We start from the raw sequence: 13,055 nt of genomic DNA, 5'->3' as shown, positions 1-13,055 counted from the left end.
AGAACTGCACGTATTCTCAGGTGGGAGGGGTCGGGAGTTATAGTTCATCACCACTCTATATTGTAAATCCCTGGTTTTACTGCTTTTTACACACAGTGATACATGCAAGACAGGATATAAATAATGATGATTACACATGATTTTCTTTATTGCAATAAATTTGACATGCAGCTGTTTCCAGTCGTCATCATTAGAAACAGCTGTAAGTCAAATTTACTTCAACAAAGAAAAAATTATGTTGTGACTGTTAACTATTGCTTGTCTCATATATAATATACATATGTATATATACAAGTATATACACACACACACACACACACACACACACACACACACACACACACACACATATATATATATATATATATATATATATATATATATATATATATATATTTACATATATATATATTTATACATATATGTGTTTTGTGTCTGTATATATATACATATACATATATACATTTATATATATATATATATATATATATATCCGGAGTAATTTTCGGAGCCAGTTCACCATGGCTGAAAGTTCGAACGGATTCTACTGCAATGTTTTTACCCCAAGAGGACATCTGCTCTACCTGGTTAACGATGATGCAGAGCTGCATCTGATAAATTGCGAGCAGGGGAGCGAACCCCTACCACATTCTAGCGACTATATATATATATATATATATATATATATATTCCAAGCGAATATATATATATATATATATATATATATATATATATATATATATATATATTCGAAGCGACCCCACAGTCGCTGATTTTGCAACAAACAGAGGTGCTAGTACAAAACTCTCTCATAGAGATCAATGCTATAGTTGTACTGACAGATGATGTTCGTAGCCACTTCAACATGTCTCTCCGTTCGAACGTACTCTACTACCATTTTATATATATTGTGAGCAGAGTCGAGTTACAGCCATCTTTAGCTGACCAGGTGTCCAGTACTGAAAAGTAGAAGAAAAAACCCGAACCAGGACGAGTCTCCTGGTCCCGTTGATAGATAGTGGTGGTGGTTCGGTCCCCTTCTCGCAATTTATCGTATGCAGCTCTGCCTCATTAACAAGCTAGAAGAAATTTCCTCTTAGGGTTAAAAAAAATTGCAGTAGAGTCCATTGAAACGGACAGCCATGTTGAAGTGGATACGAATATCACTTGTTAAGATTACTGAATTTTTTGATACCCCATACGTCTAAACTCGGCAACTCAGTTATCGAATCCATAAGGGAGATACGGGCGCGCACACACACACAAACACACAGACACACACAAACTCTATTTTATAAACCCATGGAAATTGTACCCTCTATGCTTCACTTTTAAGCAAGCTATAACTTCCATTATGCCAGTAATCCAGTTCAAAATATAGCAGCCGTGCTTATTCTGTCCATAAGAAAGGAACAAATAATACAATATGGGTGTATGTGATAACACGCGGGTAACGCTGCTATGCATTGCTCATGTGTCTGTATATATATATATATATATATATATAAATATATACGGTGTTGGACAAGATAATGGAAACACATAGCATCATAATTTTGAAATAGCTATAAAACCGACAAATGCTTGTTTATTTTTATGTTTTTGGATTTATTATTAGAGTTGCTGAATATGTTTTGCTAAAATTGCTGTTTCTTTTCAGATATCATCAGAAAGAGATAGTCAAAATTCATTAAAATGACAGATCTATCGTACTTTCAAAGAGGTCAAATTGTTGATGCTCGTATGGCAGGCGCTAGCGTAACGAAAAAAGCCGAAATGTTTGGTGTATCAAGAAGTATTCTTCCGAAAGTAATGACAACCTTTGAGAAAGAAGAAAAAGCCTCCTCGTCGAAACAAAACTCCGGAAGGAAACCAAAATTTTCAGATAGGGGCCGTCAGATTTTTACGCGAATTGTTAGAAAGGATCACATAAGTACAGCTCCCAAAATTATTGCAAAGGTTAATGACCACCTCGATGAACCAGTTTCAGCAAAAAACTGTTCGCCGGTCGTTGCACAAAGCAAGATTTCAAAGGAGGGCTGCAATAAAAAAAAAACCATTACTTTCAAAAACAAAGTTGCAAATCGTTTAGAGTGGATTAAAAACCTACAGAATTGGTCCCTGGAGTAGCAGAAGAATGTTATTTTCTCGGACGAGTCATCCTTTACCTTATTTCCGACCACCGGCCGAGTATACGTGTGGAGACAGCCAAAAGAAGTATTTGGTCCAGACTGCCTTCTTCCAAGTGTTGAACATGGAGGAGGATCTGTGATGATCTGGGGTGGGCTATATCTAGGAAATGCGCCGGCCCAATGGTTTCCCTTCATGGCAGAATTAATAGTCAAGACTATTTAAGCATTTTATCTGATCAAATTTATTCTATTGTTGCGGAACTGTTTCCGGAGGGAAGCGCAATCTTTCAGGATGATAATGTACCAATTCACACAGTTAAAATTCTTACTGAATGGCACGAGGATCATTCAAGTGAATTTGAACATCTTGTCTGGCCACCACAGTCCCCAGATCTCACTATTATTGAACATTTATGGTGCATTTTAGAAAAAACAAGGAGTCGATATCCTCCACCAGAGGAGACTGTTTTGGCTGAAGAATGGACAAAAATTCCTTTGGAAACAATTGAACTTTGTACGAGTCCATACTTTGTAGAATTCAAGCTGTAATTACTGCCAAAGGTGGTCCTACCTCATATTAAAATAAATTTGTTTGAAATTTTAAGGTGTTTCCATTATTTTGTCCAACCCGTGTATATATAATATATATATAAGACGGGCGTCTTACAGTTCCCGTCTACCACATCGACTCACAAGTCTTTGATCGGCCTGAGGGTCTAGTTGAAGAAACCTTTCCAAGGTGCCATGCAGTGAGACCGAATCCGGTTGGAAAGCCAGCTTCTTACCACACAGCCACATCTGTGACTATATATATATATATGCTTACGTGCATACTCCAAAATGCACATATGCATGAGCACATACACTAATCTTACAAATATGTTTGTGTATGTGTTTGTGTGTGTGTGTGTGTAGGTATCTCTCTAAGTAGTGGTATTTTCCTTACTCTTTGAAAATGCATGCGAACAGATAATAGCCGGGAATTTGGCCTGTAAACGTGACTCTTGACACAAGTGTAATCTCAATAACTACTATTTTGAAGGTTTATAATAAAACTTTCATTGAAATAAACAAGTGATAAACAACTCGGAAGGTGTTATATTTGTGACAGCTTGGCGTATGATTCTTATATAAGAGCATTCTTACCTCCTGCATCACATACAAAGAAATACTTCCTGGTAAGTTTTATTCTTCCTATTTTCATTTATCTCTCTCTCTCTCTCTCTATCTATCTTTCTTTCTGCCTGTCTGTGTCTGTCTGTGTCTGTCTGTGTTTATTTGCTTTAGTCATTAGACTGCAACCCTAAATAAACCATCTCCGGTTATCAAGTGCTGGTGCGAGACAGACAAAACACACACATTTCTGTGTTACATGTAGGGCTTCCTCACTATTTCCTTATTCAGTGGAAAGTGAACGGTGGAAAGTGAACGGTGGCCCTCTCTCAAGTTAATGCAGTTGATTGAACTCGAAACCGTGTACTTTCAAAGCCAACTGCGTAGTCACCCAAACAAGCTTGCACCAACCTATCTACCTACCTATCTACGTCGCATTCTATCGGTGTCTGTTGCCGAACCGCTCAATTTCGGTGACGTAAAGTCGCCACCACCAGATATCAAGCTTTGTTGAGGCAAAAGCAAAAGGCAAATACTAAAATATAAGCCCATATGGCTTCCTCTCCTCCTCCCCTTCTCTCTCTCTCTCTCTCTCTCTCTCTCTCTCTCTCTCTCTCTCTATATATATATATATATATATATATATATATATATATATATATATATATATATATATATATAAGTATATGCGCGCGCGATTGTGTGTTTGAGTTTGTAACTATTTGAGGGTTTTTTTTAGATGTATTTCGATTGATATATTATTAATTGGAACGTTATTCATTTTTCTCCCGTCAGCAGAACTTATCTTGGTTAATTAAATTTTCTTTAATTCATTTATGCTTCGTTTTCAACAGGAGTTTCGTGGATAATAGGCTCTCAATGTACGAATATCCAGATTTATGTTATTTACCAGGATTGAATATGGATTATGTGAAAAACTAATACAAATCGAATGTCATACACGTATTAGAAACATTGAGTACAACTTTGCATTATAAAGCTAAGTTATATCAAGAACTTCGAGGACAATTTGAAAAAAATCTTGGTATTATGGACATATTTCAGTACTTAGCGTGTTTTTAAGTGCGACCAGTCTATTTAGATATATGTGTTTGATATTCATATAAGGAAATGACGTGGAGAAAACGTTAAATGCTTGACGTTTTGTGAAACTAAAATTAGGCAGTGTCCATTACGTTATTAGTATGAACGAATCCCAGGAGATACGTATATAGAAGAACTGGGTGCAATTATTAGACTTACTGTAGAAATATATAACACACTGCATGAATGTCTAAAGAGAACAACCCATTTTATAAGAAGTAAAAGTGACAAATATATTGCAAGAAGTTACTTGTTGCTGCAAGTCGTTGTATAAGGTTTTATTTAGGGCTCATATACCCGCGTTTGGATGTAGATTTAATACATATGAAGTAAACAGATCTGTCACAGATGTTAAAGTAGCGACCGTATTAAGTTTTGAATAATTAAAGAATGTTTGCGTAAGGTCTATGTACACACGACGCAATAGATTTCATTTTTTGTTTTGTTGTTAAAGACATTTAAACTACTGACTCCTACCACATTTCTGATGCTAATTTCTAATCCGATATTTAAATACCTGTAATCGCGTCCAAACTTTTTGTAACCAAAAACTTCTATTGTTCATTTTTTCCTGCCGTTTCTATTATGAAAGCCATCTAAGCGGATATTCCGAGTTACGTTTTATGTTAAGTATATCTAGTGGAGACGCAATGGCCCAGTGGTTAGGGCAGCGGACTCGCAGTCGGAGGATCGCGGTTTCGATTCCCAGACCGGGCGTTGTGAGTGTTTATTGAGCGAAAACACCTGAAGCTCCACGAGGCTCCAGCAGGGGATGGTGGCGAACCCTGCTGTACTCTTTCACCACAACTTTCTCTCACTCTTACTTCCTGTTTCTGTTGTGCCTGTAATTCAAAGTGTCAGCCTTGTCACACTGTGTCACGCTGAATATCCCCGAGAACTACGTTTAGGGTACACGTGTCTGTGGAGTGCTCAGCCACTTGCACGTTAATTTCACGAGCAGGCTGTTCCGTTGATCGGATCAACTGGCACATTCGACGTCGTAATCGACGGAGTGCCAACAACAACAACAACAACAACATAAGTATACCAAGATAATTAGTTAACATGAATATCTTTCCTCCTTTATTCTGACTTAAAGAAGACAGTGGAATCCCATTAGTGAAGTTACCGTCCCTACAACCAACCACTCATCTCTGGCGCATTAGTATTTTGTTGTTACTAACGAAAGGTAACTTCTTGCTTTTAAAAGAAGCTTTGGTACTTCCTTTTCCTTTGTCCCTTGTAGGATGACAAGCTCTCTTTCTGCAGGAACCAACAAGAACCTCCCATCATATTTGGGTTGAAATTATCTTGGTATCTGTTTTCAATAACTGAGATCTGTTGGGGGAAGCGTTCACCATGCTCGTCACCCACAACTCCAGGGTAGGCCGGGAAGAAGATGAGAATGTAAAAAATGCATCCCAAGTTTTCTTAATATTTAAGCATGCTTACTACGAGCTCACAGATGTTTTGAGTTTTGTGATTTTCAAGAAAAGTTTTGACAGAAATGTCGAGTCGTTGATTACATTGCGGATCTGTGGTCCAATAAAACCCCCAGCTTCTAGCTTAGCATCTGTCAATATATTCCTTTGAATTTATCCTTTCGATATTAGAAACCACTGTCTTGATGAATAATACCCTTAGTGAAATTTTTCATAAAATCAAGTTTAATGTGAAATGGTGGAAGACATACTTTCTGAGGGTGAATAACTGCTGAGTGTTTCACACTGTGTTTACCAATAACGTGTTTAGTTGTAGATGGCTAATCATGTTTCTGGAGAGGTTGTTGTCATTTCTGCTGTTCCATAGACACAAAAGAGCATATATTTTGTGTAGCCTAACTATAACCCAAAACGTAATGATATAACTTTAAGATCACCATATTATTCTATATGCGATCTTCATATTTCGTGAATCTTAGCAGCAGTTCGATTGATTAATAAGTCTCATTAAAGCCAGCGGTAATACGACATGTATTGCCGTTGTTCAATAATACTGCTTCAAGGCTAGCTTTAGAAGAGTCCATGAACAGTCTCCAGTTTTTGAGTCATAGCGAAAATTAAATCCTTTCCATCAGACTACTGAAATCATGGGAGAAACAAACGTTTTCCTCCCGGATGTGATATGATGAAAACTGTAAATGGCGATGGCGTATATGGGAAACTTTGGTGTTTGGTTGGAGAAGATTCCATTCTTGAAATCTGGAACCAAGCATGTCTGCCTCTAAATATTGGTAATTCCAAATTGCGCACTAAGTCGTTTAACTTCCTTTTGACAAATGTGAGGAAGTATTGACATCTGGAACATATACACCATCTATCCCTATTTCTACATCACTAGCAGAATCTTCAGATGAACTACTGTCTGTTGCCGTTGCTGGTGGAACTTGTGTGGTGGATTTGTTTTATTATGTGATACTCGTTTTATTGCTGACTCGCAATTTCAATAGAAGGTTTATTGTATTAGTTTCTTTGTGAGACTTAATCTTTGTCAAACACAAACCATATTCATTGCTGTGGTTTTTCAGCTCACGCAAAACCCTAGGGATTGAGATCTGCATAGCATTTTTAAAAACTATTCATCCAAGCTATTAACAACGAATTGCATTGTGCACAGCAAATATGTGGATCCCAGTCATACTTTTGTTGTCCTAACTTACTGTTAAAATAATATTTGTAGGTAAGTTTAATATTTGTTCATATGTTTCTACATTGTGGCTCAGATGTATATTGTTCACAGATATAGCAAGAGATGTCATACCATATATATATATATATATATATATATATATATATATATATATATATATATATATGTATATATATATATAGATGAATATACATATATATATATATATATATGGACATACATACAAACATAATACCTATGTGTGTTTATGTATATATATATATATATATATATATATATATGTGTGTGTGTATAGATATATACATATACATATATATATATATATATATATATATATATATATATATATATATATATATATATATATAATGTTGGTATTTATAAATTTTACAGGTTCAACATGAATTCTATACTCTTTCCCATCTTCTTGGGAATATACATGATGATTGCCCTGACCGAAGGTAAGAAGACTGGTCACCCATTCGTTAAATGATTTTTCGACCCTTGTCAAATTGCGCATCTAAATCTAATTTCGGTGCAGCAATTTCATAACTATCTAGAATCAATTTGTCTGAGAATTACAATTCAGAAAAGTATGCTCTGTTAACAAGTTCCCTATATACGACATCCATTTTATAGATAAAAATATCTCAATATAACCCTTAATCGAGCCCTTCGCTTCAACAGACTACATCTGAATATTCACTTCCAGGAATTTTATCCCACCAATAATATCGTAAATGCATTCTGCTACAGTTCCTTCCATTTCATTCGACGAAGTTCCTTTGCTCTATCCTTTCATTGAAGCAAATCACACATTTACCGATTATTCCTTTAGTTTTTCATAAGTGTGATTGTGATTATCACACGGCTATGTAAATACCATATTTAGAACGAAACATAACATACTGAAACACATAAAATCTCAATATGATACACAGACATACATATGCAAATCAACGTTGGTTGCGGAGCCTTTTTCATCACTCTCAAAAACCGTCGTTCATTGCTACATTGAGCGCTATTCATATTGTCTTTACTGGAATGCGTACCAAATAATGGATAATTACAGATCAAGGTTCCATTACCAATTGCAGTATCACATATATGATGGAAGCCAACATAAACAATAAGTTTCTTTCATGATTTTGAGCATTTCCCCATTCTCAGTGTTTATTCCCAAAGATATAATCACTGGAGACTTGATCTATTACCTTACATGAATCTAACCGATATCAGAGTCTCTTCACTATAATAGATGTCATCACTATGATCCCTCTTTTACAGATTCAATACTTCTCTTAACCTATTTGTTCAATATTTCGTTATTAGAGATGCTACTCTCTAGAATATACTTTACTTTTTAGTTTTCTCAGAATCATGAAAATTTGGAATGTCCTATTTGAGATCCCGAGTCTGTGTAGTTGTACATTAAGAACATCTCTTCTAGCTGTATTATCACCATCACATAAAACATAACGTTCTATGAAAATCATCAATAGGCTTTTCTAGTATATTTACCACTGTCGTTGAGAGTGAGTAAACAATTTCCAGGAGTAAGTGTCTCGCATTTGTAAATGATATAACAATCATGTTGACTCTATCACAGCAATATATCGTTGTTTGTAAATTGCTTCATGTATTTCATCCAAATTATCAAATAATTCAGAGCAATTAAATTAATGAAAAACAGAACAATTAAAATCATTAGAGGTCAGATCAACTGATTTTGTGTCGTCTACAATAAAGATAAAATTAGGAAGTTCAAAGACAAATTGGTATGGGAAATGGGTGCCGGAATAATGGAGTTATTTACGATATTATAGAGAGATATATGCGTTGAGAGCAAATTGTTTTAAACGGTGGACACGTTGAACGTTGTGCTTTGTAGTAGAAACTGTGTAAACCAGGTTCAAAGAAAGACATGTATCTAATGAATGCAGTAAAATACAATGTATCTTTACCTTCGTTTTTAAATATTTAAAAGTATGTTATTAAAAGGCTGTTATTTAAAGGCTTTTCTGATTGTCTAATTTTAGCCGGTGAAGTGGAATGCCCATTTGATTGCCAGAAAGATCTTAATAGTAAAAATATTCTCCTTACTTACGAGTCTATGCAGAAGTGTTTTCAAGAGAACTGCAAATGTCGATATCAGTGTTATAGATCACATTGGCGTAAAGGAACAATAGAAGATTTTACGAAGTGTGCTGTTCGTTGTCCATGAATTATATTCGGCGTTTGTTTATTGTATACAATTCACGGAATAAAATCAATGATATATGATATTATAAGCAATAATTTTGAAGAGAAACTAAATATAAACCACTGAGAAAACCGTCGAAAATATCTCTCACATATCAGTTGGGTTTCTATATCTGTTCTACGTAAAATTCATGCTTATAATACCAAATATATCTAGGAATACGAAATCATTCTTGATTTATAATTGTCTGATTGTGTTACTTCATTTCTCTAAAATGTTACTAACTAATACTAGAAACATCACTCTGTTGAACACTTGTTGAATATTAAAGATTGTAGTTGATAAATTGATCAGTCATTTTATCTCATTAATCTTAATGCCAGGATAAAATGTAAGTTCCACATGACTAATTCTAGTCAGTATAGGCGTAAGACAGAACATTGAAATATTTATTGTGGTTTAGGTTTGTTACACATCCTCCACGAGTCGTGGTTTAACTTGGCGTGCCTACAACATCTGAATAATGTACGTAATTCTCCCAAAACCAAGTAATTAAGATGAAAAAATCACTATTAAAGAGAAAATATATTCCCCCTGCGTGGCACCTTAGCCAAATGTCTTCTGAGTAGATTTGGTAGACAGTAATGAAAGAAGCTTCTCATATATATATATATATATATATATATATATATATATATATATATATATATATATATATATATATATATATATATATATATATGTGCCTATGTGTATGTGTCTTTGTATTCGAGCTAGTCCCACGAACACCGGTTGACAACTTTGTTGGTGTGTTTACATCCCTGTACCTTAGCGGTTCAGCAAACGAAACCGAGAAGATATGTGCTAGGCTTTGAAGAATTAATAAGTTCTGGGGTCGACTTGTTCGATTAAACTTTTCAAGGTGGTGCTCCAGCATGGCCGCAATTAAATGACTGAAACAAGTACAAAATAAAAAGGAAACCAAAGGAAAACCAGTGCAACAGAGCTTTAACGGGGCGAAAGAGTACAACAGGGGTCGCCACCACCCCCTGCCGGAGCCACGTAGTGCTTTAGATGTTTTCGCTCAATAAACACACACAACAGTCTGGGAATTGAAACCGCGATCCTCCGACAGCGAGTCCTCTGCTCTAACCACTGTACTACATATATAATTGTGAAAATGATTCAATAAAAAGGATGCTATGCACTTGTTGGCTACATAGTCACTGGTTAACAGTTAAAGTTGATTTACAATGAGTAAAGTAGTATTTAAGATTTCTGTGAATAACCACAGAGCGGCGTTATCTTTTTAAATGATTGAATAAAGCAAAATTACAAACTTATGATCTGGTCTCTTCGTGATCTATCTTTGCTCATGTTCTGCATATATGAAACTCATTCAGTGCTCTCTGTTTCACCTGGGATTGCAGGTCCCTAACCTTTCGTTTTTAACTACATATCGTGACAGTTTGATTATATATAATTTTCTGAACAAATTTTGATACATCGAATAAGGTGTTTGAAGTAAATAGAGAAAACACTCAGACACAATAGCTGTAGAAACAGCTTTGCAGATCTGTAAATACCTTTAGAAACGCAAGAATCTGGCCAGCGAGCCGCTACAAATTATCTAAGTATAGGTATATGTGTGTGTGGGTGTAGGTGTGGGCTTGTGGGTGGTGGTGTGCGGTGCGTGGGCGTGGGCGGGTATAATTAATGAATTAATTAATACACTATCGTTATAGGAAGATCCGATAGGAAATCTTGATGTACATGGGGGATGAATTTTTGGCAAGGGATTTTTACGCTGTAAACCGGGCGGTGTACGTCGCTGGATTTCGGTTGACTGGTTTGTTTACATTTTGTAAGAAAATAACGATGGTAGGTTGCGTGCCGTCGATTATTCTTTCACCCTCTTGGATGATGTGTGTGTTTTGCTAATAATAGTATTGGTGATGCCAATAATGCGAGCCTGATGAGATGGAGTATCCAGAAATTTGTAATATGTTGTAATTTGTTACAATATTTTACGAGACATCTTATGATGTGGTTTATTTTTCCGGGATACCCTATTGAAATGTGCATAGGTTTGGCTTATTGTGGTTGTTTCTGTTATTATAATTGTTGCTGCAATACAGTATCTTCAATGCATTGATTTTGAGCTCTATCCTTTAAGAGACATGTATACATATATATATATACAAAAACTCAACTGTGAGGTTTTGGCTAAGACTTAACAGATACTATATATTTTGTAAAATTTGTTTTATAAAAGTATATATTTAATATATATATATATGTATATATATTTATAAATGTATGTGTGTTTGTGTGTGTATATATACATATACATACATATATGTACACACACACACACACACACACACACACACACACACATATATATATATATTTATATATAAGCAAAGATGCAAGCTCTAAAGTCTCCCTAGGGCTCCACGCACTAGTTGCACTGACATGTAATATTCGTAGCCACTTCATCATGGCTGAACGCTCGAACGGATTTTACTGCAATGTTTCAACTCCAAGACGACATCTGCTCCAGCTGGCTAACGATGATGCAGAGCTGTATCTGATAAATTTCAGGCAGGAGAGCGAACCCCAACCACTTTCTGGGGACTGGATGAATAAACCACATTTGGTTTCGGGGTACTTCAGTCACTCCTCAGTACTAGACACCTTGTCTGCTAAAGATGGCAGTATCTCAACCCTGCATGCAATATATATATATATATGGGACAATTTACGAAAAAAACCAACAGACGAGGACAGGTGGTGTAGACAACAAAAGGATATATTAGTTCAGCGCTCGAGAAAACAGAAAGTCTTTAACGTTTCGAGCTACGCTCTTAAATAGAAAGAATTCGGAGAAAACAAGGAGAAAAACACGGAGAAAAAAAATTGAATGTCCCTCTCTTTCTTTCTCTCGCTCTCACACATACACACAGGTACGCATGCGCACACACATGTCTATCTTTCATTTGCTCTTCCCTTTGAATTTCTGTTTCTCATTTCAAATCAAATGTCTCGTTTTCACTTTCTACTCTCTTTCAATTTTTACTCTTTTCAAAGCATAGAGATGTAAACAATTAATACGAAAATTAAAGAACAAACATATGGTCCGACATGAGTTACCATATTCTTACTTCACAGGAAAGAATGCCGTAAAATAACTTACTTTCGCACACACACGCACGCACCCCACCCACACGCACACACATACACACACACACTACATCTTCAGGGTAAAATGTAAATAGCAAAAAGTAAACACCAAAACATCGTCTCTAAGTCTGAAGATGTGTAAGGTATTTTATCTCTAGAAACTTCTCATTTAAATTTTATATATATATATATATATATATATATATATATATATATATATATATATATATATATATATATATGTATATATTTACATACATACTCAAAATCGCACATATGCATGGCCACATAGACTAATCTTACAAATGTGTGTGTATGCGTATGTGTTTGTGTATGTGTGTGTGTGTGTGTGTGTGTGTGTGTGTGTGTGTGTGTGTGTGTACAGGTATCTCTCTAAGTAGTGGTATTTTCCTTACTCTTTGAAAATGCATGCGAACAGATAATAGCCGGGAATTTGGCCTGTAAACGTGACTCTTGACACAAGTGTAATCTCAATAACTACTATTTTGAAGGTTTATAATAAAACTTTCATTGAAATAAACAAGTGATAAACAACTCGGAAGGTGTTATATTTGTGACAGCTTGGCGTATGATTCTTATATAAGAGCATTCTTACCTCCTGCATCACATACAAAGAAATACTTCCTGGTAAGTTTTATTCTTCCTAT

At 35.4% G+C, this 13,055-nt stretch overlaps 1 long non-coding RNA gene across 1 annotated transcript; it reads left to right on the top strand.

Moving 5' to 3' along the window:
• The first annotated feature begins 3,286 nt into the window (after positions 1-3,286).
• Positions 3,287-9,444, top strand: LOC149136796 (uncharacterized). The gene is made up of 3 exons (XR_016240945.1): positions 3,287-3,310; positions 7,392-7,459; positions 9,038-9,444. It is a non-coding gene; the product is annotated as an uncharacterized LOC149136796 (long non-coding RNA).
• Positions 9,445-13,055: the final 3,611 nt, after the last annotated feature.

This window comes from Octopus bimaculoides, chromosome 3 (assembly GCF_046866305.1).
Source record: "Octopus bimaculoides isolate indiv1 chromosome 3, ASM4686630v1, whole genome shotgun sequence".
NCBI lineage: Eukaryota > Metazoa > Mollusca > Cephalopoda > Octopoda > Octopodidae > Octopus > Octopus bimaculoides.
This window is presented reverse-complemented; position numbering and strand designations above follow the sequence as displayed.